General features: G+C 32.7%; 1 long non-coding RNA gene across 4 annotated transcripts; it reads left to right on the top strand.

The window, feature by feature from the left end:
- The first annotated feature begins 429 nt into the window (after positions 1-429).
- Positions 430-6496, top strand: LOC129891232 (uncharacterized). Of its 4 annotated transcripts, none has more exons than XR_008767129.1 (3): positions 430-581; positions 1946-2413; positions 3147-4279. It is a non-coding gene; the product is annotated as an uncharacterized LOC129891232 (long non-coding RNA). The 4 variants fall into 4 exon arrangements; XR_008767131.1 differs by lacking the exon at positions 3147-4279 and adding an exon at positions 2573-2602; XR_008767130.1 differs by lacking the exon at positions 3147-4279 and adding an exon at positions 6296-6496 and having other exon boundaries at positions 431-581; positions 1998-2413.
- The last annotated feature ends 2614 nt before the right edge of the window (positions 6497-9110 follow it).

Below are 9110 nucleotides of genomic sequence, written 5' to 3'. Positions count from 1 at the left end.
CATCCTTCATCCAACACTTTCATCATAACTGCTTAAGAATTGTTAACCACAAACTCTTGAAGAAATTCAAATCGCCATTTGAAATTATGACATGCCGCCCATGTATGGTACTGTTCAGCTCTCCGGTACTTCCTGTCCGTATGTTATCTTCTACCTCATTCATTGATACCATTTTCTTACCCCACTGCTTCTTCTATTCTACTTATGATCCAACTATCGAATATTGAGATACACAACAGAATCCACTACAAACTTTTGTTGAGACTTTACAATGTGGTATGAATTGTTCTTTCCAAATCTTTACACAATTAACTCTTTACTGGTTTTCGCTTCTCAAGTATTTTTGCCCCAGTAATTGTAACCACCTACCATCACACCAGGTGTAACTCCCTAAGATATGTTTACCACTTTTTTGACTCAACTTTATAAAATTATCCAAAATAGCCCAATTTTAACAAAAAAGCCATATTTGGTGTAATTTTCTCTAAACTTTTGTGAAAGAAAGAAAAGGTTCGAAGAAGTTCAAAAGGTCCAAAGAAGTTCTTCTCCTCTTCTTCAGGGTTCTACATCTTTTGATCGAGGTAATTAAGCTATCTCATTTTTGAATGATTATTATCGTTTTCTAATTACTTTGAATCTTCTTGGATGATTTCTAGGTTTATTTAGGATTTTAGGGTTTCGATTGTGTCGTATATAGGGTTCCGGCTATGTGCATGTACGCTGTTTCTTGCATCTCTATGCCTCTTACCCTCATAGGTGGATTCTACTGCCGGTGTCGAAAACCCAGCCCTGATAATAGAAATTGCGGCATAAATCGGCTATTAAGGACTTTATTTGTTTGACCTTAGTGCTTTCCAAGTATGCTTGTGAATTTGTAGCTTTTTTTATAGCTCCGTTCATTGTCATTGGCGCTGCTGAAGCTACAACCATATCTGCTCCTCTACTTGAATAGCTAGTGTTTAATTTTGCAGGAAAAAAAGGTATTTAAATATTTTTTGGGTATTTTTCTCTCACATTTCAAAAAAAATGATGTGGAGTACCCTTGTCGTAGCAATCAAATTCCTCAAAAAATCCCATCAAACAGATTTCCTACTTCGGTGTTGGTAATTGGAGTAGGAACTCTGCCGTTTGAATCTTGGTTTATTGAACTCTTCTTCATCATGTCTAGTAGGGTGCATTACTATGTTTTTGGGTTTCTGTTGGTAGTATTAAATCCTGCTAGTGGTTGTTTGTGCTGAAGTGTCTTTGGTACTGACTTATATGGATATTTCTATGGAAGATTAGAGATGGTAGTGGAAATCATTCTTCGCGCCTGGCTCAGTTGCAATCTACATATTCTTCTACTCCGTCAACTATCTTATTTTCGATCTCAAGATCCTCAGTGGACCTGTCTCAGCTATGCTCTACTTAGGCATATATGTGTATGAGTGTACCAATTTTTAGTGTCTTTTTTCTTGGATCAGCTGTATTAATTACTTGCAGTTAGGGCGATTTATTATGCTAATGATCTCACAATAGTGTTAATGAAGTGAGGTTCCATCAAAATGTGCTTCCAATTTTTCTCAGCTGTATTAATTACTTGCAGTTAGGGCGATTTATTATGCTAATGATCTCACAATAGTGTTAATGAAGTGAGGTTCCATCAAAATGTGCTTCCAATTTTTCAGCCTTCTATTGCTCTTTAGATGATTGTGCCAAGGGTGCTTAGTGAATGTGTAGTTTTATGATTTGTTTATTATCTTTTCTTTTAAATTCTTGATAAACAAGATTCTAAGGGAATCAAAAAGGCTTATGCAGAGCACGCGGGAGGATGGGGGCTTTTCTTGAATTTAACATTGTGCATTCTTAGTTGTGTTCTTTCTTTTTATTCTTTAATATATGTTTAGCATTTAGGTGTGTATGTACGTTGTTTATGTGTTGATTTGATCTCTCTTTATTTTTAAAGATTATGCATTTCAAAACGATTCCTCATGCTGATGGAAAAAATTTTGATAAAGAAAATAAGGTTGATATGATGTCTTGCGTTGATGCTATCCTGATTTCTAGTATAAGCCCGACTTCCATGGATAATAAAGAGCACAAAGATACTAATGTGTCGCCGATTGCATTGCGAGTTCAACCCCCATTTCTCCAAAAAAAAGATTTCGAAAACCTATGTTTCAAGAAACAAAAAGGGCTCTAAACCTGATGAGCAACTGTGAATTTCCGTTCAATTACCCATGTTGCAGTACCTGCAATCCGTATAACACGATCACAATCTAACAGCCCTTCTGAAAATCGAAATCAAAGTGAAGTTGAAGTTGTGACAGTGCCAAACAAAAGGCATCGAACTGCTGTGGATTACAAAGAGGTAGATGATTGCCCAACAAAAACGTTCGTGGATACAAGTAGGATTGGTCGACTTGACCAAAAGGTATTTTGTGAAATCTGATTTACTATATTTTTTTGTATTTTTGCATTATTAATGATTGTTAATTATGGTTTTAGGTCTTTAGGTCTAGTGGACATTCAGTTTTGTTTCTAGTTGCTTGAATGTATTTTTTTTTTTTTACCTTTTTGGAGTTTCTTGTAGATTTGGAGAGGAGTTATGTTGCTGACATGAATAGGGGTGGGCATAAAATACCGAAAACCGAATTATCGAACCGAACCGGCTATTTCGGTATTTCGGTATTCGGTATTCAGTACTTGGGTCCGGTATTCGGTACCGGAATATTAAATTTCGGTATTTCGGGTTCGGTTTCGGTATTTATTAATTATCCCGTTCGGTATTCGAGATTTACCGAATACCGAATTATTTCTGTTGGGCCTCCTAAAAATTCCTTTTAATTTTTAAACATAAAGGGCTATAGGCCCATTCCTATAATTTAATCCAGCTCAATTGTCTTCAACATACCCTAACAACACTTAACCTATTCATTTTCAGTATTCAGTATTCATCTCAATACTTGGAAACAGCCTCTGACAGAAATGCAAGGCAAGGCTGCGTACAATAGACCCTTGTGGTCAGGCCCTTCCCCGGACCCCGCGCATAACGGGAGCTTTAGTGCACCGGGCTGCCCCTTTTTTTTTTTTTAGTATTCATCTCAATACTTCACTACTACTACTGATTATTGAAGTTCTGCTTCTGCCCTTCACGCCGCCTTCAGCCCTTCAGCTTCACCGTGCCTTCACGTCGCCTTCAGCCATTCAACCGAAGTTTTGATGACTCGGATCTTGTATCACAAGGGTTGTAGTGTGTGTAGGGAGCTGCTGCAGGTGTTGTTGCTGCTGGTTGTAGTGTAGGGAGCTGCTGCAGGTGTTGTTGCTGCTGGTTGTAGTGTGTGTAGGGAGCTGCTTGAGTGTGTTACAGCTTATTGTTGCTGCTGGTTGGCTTATTGTTGCTACTTGGTGTTGTAGTGTGTGTAGGGAGCTGCTGCAGGTGTTGTAGTGTGCTGTTGCTTGGTGTATTGTTGCAGCTTATGTTGTATTGTTGTTAGTTGTTGTGTGTTGCAGCTGAACCAACACACCATATAAGACCTAACAAACAAGTTGTTGCATTTTGTTAGCTTTCGGAGTTTTGCCAAAAAGCTGTGAATCAGCTTCTGTGAATGCTGAAGATGTTGAAAAGGAAGTAAGTTGTGATCCAGTTTGTTGGAATTGTTGATGCTGAAGAAGGTGCAACTTGTTGGAGATATGTTGCTGCTGAAGAGGTGCTGGAGAATAGCCATGTAGTGCTCTAACAACTTCAGATTGGTTGTTGTTGACTTAATCTGAATTTGCTGCTGTTGGTTGTTGCTTGTTGTTGGCTCCAAGTAAATTGCATCCTCCAAGTTGCAAAACCATTTTGAGTGCATTAATTTGGTGGTAGTCTCTGCTGTTGTTGTGTGATGTTTCTGCATAGGAGAAAAATGGCTCCAGGTGTTGTGATTGTCCTCCCCACAGCTGTAAGGTGAACTCTAAAGCCTCCAGTAATCTGCATTTTCAGAAATTGTTGGAGCTGTGAATTTGGTGCCTTGAGTTTCTGCACTTTGTTGGGGTTTTGTTGATGTTGGAGAGGGACCAGGGCATGTGCAACTACAGCTTGTTGGGATTTGCTGCTCCAGTAACCTGCATAAACACACAAACAAACAAATAAACAAGAGCAAGGGCCTCCAAGAGCTAGAGTTGTAGTTGTTGGAAGTTGTTGTTGCTCCTCCATGTTCAACTTCAGTTTGCAGATTGTAGTTGTTGTTGTGTGATGTTTGATGTGATATTCTTGATGAGCAGCTCCTTCCAGGGTGATGTGAATGCACCTTCCATAGTTGTATTTGTACCCTTGTCACACCTACACAAGAAAGATCAAACAAATGCAAACAATCAACCAAGCATAGTTGTCTTCTCAGATTGTGCCAAGGTGTGCCAATGTGTTGTGAACCTGTACCTACAGCACCAACAAACAAACAACCAGAAAAAATCTCCAATGTTATTGAAATCCTTGAACCCTGATGGTGGTGCCATCCATAATGTGATGCAAGTGTTGATCTTATAAGATGCAGAAATTTGGGTATTACCGAATACCGTACCGAACCAAATTTTTATTTACCGATTACCGAATTATCGAACCGAAGTTTGAAAGTTCGGTATTTGGTATATACTTTGAATTACCGAATTATCGAATCTAAATTTTGAAAATACCGAACCGAATACCGAACGCCCACCCCTAGACATGAAGTAGGCAGTTTTGAGTGTATCAAAATGTATACTCAGTGTATGGTTTATGTATAGTTAAGTTATGTGCATTTGCTTTGGTGATATTTCATGTATAGTCATTGTATATTTCATGTATAATTGAGCTATATATAGTTTTGAGTGTATCATATTGTATACCCACTGTATAGTCATGTATAATACTGTATAGACTGTGCATAGTATTATATAGATTGCTTATACTTTCTAGTATATGATTATGTGCTTTGAATGGGACCTTTCTTCGATGCAAATTATTTTTGTTTGATTTCTTTTTGTATATGCAGAATGTTGGTGGTTTTTATATTCAATCGGACAAACATGTACATCTTATGTATAACAAACCTTTATAGTCTGATCCTTCCTCAAACCTTTATAATTTCTTAAAATTTTACATTCAACTTCAGAAGATAAATCATAATTGAAATAAGAAATATGTATCACCATTGAGTTAACTTGTTATAAACAATCCAAAGCAAAGAAGAAACTGCTAGTAATAGGAGAGAAATAAGAGGTAACATTCGTAATTCCATCACATAATATTTATATATTGAAATTCCACTAATTCATAACTTATTGCTACTAAAACTAAACAGTAGAAGAAGTAAGGTTTATAATCGAATTGGTAATTAGCTTAATATTGGAATTAAGGTTCATAATCGGATTGGTAATTAGCTTAATACTGAAATTAAACTTTTTTAGTTAAAACAATATAGAAATAACAAAGGTAACATTATTTTCTACTAAAAATCAGTAAGTACAACATCATAGATAAAATTCATATAAAGTGACTAGATGGCTCACTGGTTTAAGGACTTGTTTTCAACACCATGGTTCTAGTTCAAACCTATCCAACAACACAATTTGCCAATTGATTTTTTTTTCTTTTTATAAAAAAGAAGATAAAATTCATATAATCAAATCTAGTTTTATGATAATAATTATGAAAAATATACTTAGAAAAGGAATAACTATAAACATAGAGGAAACCCAACAACAAAGTCTACAAATTGGTTGTGTGTGTTGTAGATAGTAAGCAGGTATACCAGATGAAAAGAATATATTTTTTTTAATGAAGGAGAAGTATTTTTTCAATTGAGAATGATTTTTGGCGAAATCTATCTATTTTTATAAGTGAAAGAAAGATAATGAAAAGGTTGAAATGAATGAAAAAGTAATGTGGGAAGCCAAAAGAAGTTAACATTGAATGAAAAATATTGATTTTATGCACGTTAATTCATTGAATCCAATAAGGGTGAGGGCATATATTTCAAGTTTTCTTTTTTAATGCTCACAATTTAATTCTTTTTACTGTCTATTTTTTAATTGATTGGTGACCATTCAAGTCCCATAATAATCTATTAGCCATTACATACGACCCACGTTTTATACAAAACATAATTAAGTAATTAAAATTTATTATTTACTATTTAATTAATTAGATGTTTATACTATTTTAATTTAGTGTAGAGATAAAATGGTAATTTAATTTTGCATTTTGGAGCTTCCCACTTTTAATAATCATATGATGATGATATATAAGATTTTTATTTCAACTCTGTGAGTAATAACCTGATGTTTATGTTCGCAGCATTTGCATGATGATGAGTATGGCAGGCCACGCACAAAGTTTGTACCATAGAGAAAGTTCATGTTCTGCAATAATTTTCGAAGAAGTAAAATTACATTCTTCCTATACAGCTTGTTGATTTCAGATTCAAAATATCTTTTGACTTGGTTCTTTGAAAATTCACTCTTTATTGCTAACCACAGGAATGTAACAATTGTTTATGTTATTTAGGAAGTTTGTTTGATGTATTTAACTTCTCTCTTTCTTGCTCCCCTTGTTTACTTGATTATATATTTGTATTCAAATCTTAGACGCACGGCTATTGCATCTCTTTGTTTGTTGCCTATGAGGACTAAATAATTTGTCTCAGGACAGGTTAGATGGACATTTGTGTAAAAGAATGGAGGTCCGATTTGCTTTCCTGGATCATGGACACACACAGTCTTTTTGATTGCTGGCTTGAAAACTTAAAAGCTTTCATTTACTCATTGTCGCACTCTATTTTCGAACGGGTCGAAATAGTTCACAACATAAAAATGGCTATGACTCTGATTTTGAAATTGTTTGTTTAGAGTTGCCACCTAATTTTAAGAAAAATATTAGGAAAACTATTTTTTTTCTGTAAATGTAAACTCTGTTTTGATTTGCGAAACTTGTGAGATTCTAAGTAAGGGTTTTAGTTACTCGAGGGAAAGGTATTAGGCATCCCTCAGAGCCTATCCGAAGATAGTTCTTAAACTTAGTTTTAGAAAAAATGATTAGAGATATTTATTCATTTGTTTGTTTTAGAAATATTAAGAAAAAGGGTTTTTATTAAATTTGAGAAAAAGGTGAAAATATAAGGTATGTCATATATATATATGTCTTATATATGAATGAACCAAATTTAATAATAATATATTTATTGTATAGTAAAATAAATAATAAATAATATATTTAAATATATAAAAATACAAATGTATATTTTAAAATTATTTGAATAAATAACTTACTAAATTTATGGTAAAATAAATGTCTAGTATTAGCAATGGTTACTTTATTTGTAGCCACAATAAAAAAAAGAAAATGAATAAGATAATAGACAAGTGTAGATATATGAATATGTAATATGTTGTAAATCTAATTTGGATGAAATCTCTAATAAGATTAAGGATGCCAAAAAATCATTGAGTTTTAAAATATTAAACTACCCCAAATATATATACAAACAAAAATATTTAAAAGTCGACAGGAAATAAAATTATCTACGTTCTTATTTTCTTCGGATCAGCGCCGGCTCATTAATCGGAAGACAAAATATATAAAGTTTTTTGTCATTTTTCTGCTCGGGTCAACTTCCATCATTTCCGAAGGGCCTAATTACCCCTACCCCTCTTAAGTTTATTTATTATTATAATCCTAAAGCGATCTAAAAGAAATAATAAAAACTAACGTCTTAAAAGGTGTCTAACGTCCCAACTTAATATCCAAGAGGCATTGGATGTACTATTTAGGGTAGGTTTTAGACCAAAGGAAATATAGACATCCTAATTAGACACATCGTCAAACAAAACAGATAGGACAAGCAGTTAACACATAAAATCTCAAGTAAACCTCTAAATTAATTAATTAACATGCTTGAAAACACAAATAAGTTGTGAAGGTCATCATGATCATGTGTGCGTACAAACTTGAATAATATGACGGACAAATTTAATTACTAGGATGATTGTGATAAAAGAAGCATGCTTGATAATTTAATTATTAACTAATAATATTTTATAAAACCCTATTAACATGACTTTAGTTAAGAGCATGCTAAAAATTTATTGAACACTATAGATATGATCTTCTAAATGTTGATATGCTGAAATTTATTAAAATATAGACATGATTTTTAAAAGATAAAATAATATGAGAAATACTTATTAGAACCCTATGGGCATGACTTCTACATATAATATTATGAAAAAATATATTTATGAAGGCCTAATATCTATTTAATTGGCATGCTAGAATTATAATACCTATAAACATAATTGTTATATGATAAAATATGCGGGAAATATTGTTAGATCTCATGGACCCAATAGTCTCAAAATATTCTTACCGGCATGATTTTCTATATACTTGAAATAATATTAAACCCTATAAACGATATCTAGGGGGTTAAACATGTTGAAATTTATTTTAAATGTTATTTATAGGCATGGTGTCTAAATGAAATGATATGTTGAAAATTGATTAAAATTGTAAGCATGATTTTAAAATAAAATAACATGACAAATATTTATCAAATCCTATAGACATGATCTCTCTATATAAACTATGATAGACATTTGTTACAATTCTAAAAGCATAGTTTAAATATGAGGCGATGAAGTATTTATTAAGAATCTAAAGGTGTGATTTTTTTTATTAATAACATTATAATAAAAATACTTATAACAACCTATAGACATAAATTTTACATAACGAATAAACTATTTATTAACTTAAATGCATGATTTATATATATTGACCACATTCTACATTAAACGTGATTTCTATAGGGTTAAAAATCTTATGGCCATGATTCCTAAATAAAGTATGTATTGGAAACATTTATTAAATTCTATAGATGTAGTTTCTATATGAGTCAATATGATAAAAATATTTGTAATCTTGTAAGCGTAAATTAACTCTTATAAAATACTAAAAATATTCATTAAGTACTAAAGACGTGATTTATGTATATTTCTTGCGGTGAAAATATTGGTTTTATATGCTTGCAATATTATTCAATTCTATAAACATAGTTCTATATGACATAATATTATAAAAATATTTATTAGCAAATAAATAGGTATTGTATCTA

Source organism: Solanum dulcamara, chromosome 6, assembly GCF_947179165.1.
Source record: "Solanum dulcamara chromosome 6, daSolDulc1.2, whole genome shotgun sequence".
NCBI lineage: Eukaryota > Viridiplantae > Streptophyta > Magnoliopsida > Solanales > Solanaceae > Solanum > Solanum dulcamara.
Note: the sequence above shows the minus strand (reverse complement) of the source record. Positions and strands in the feature narration are given on the sequence as shown.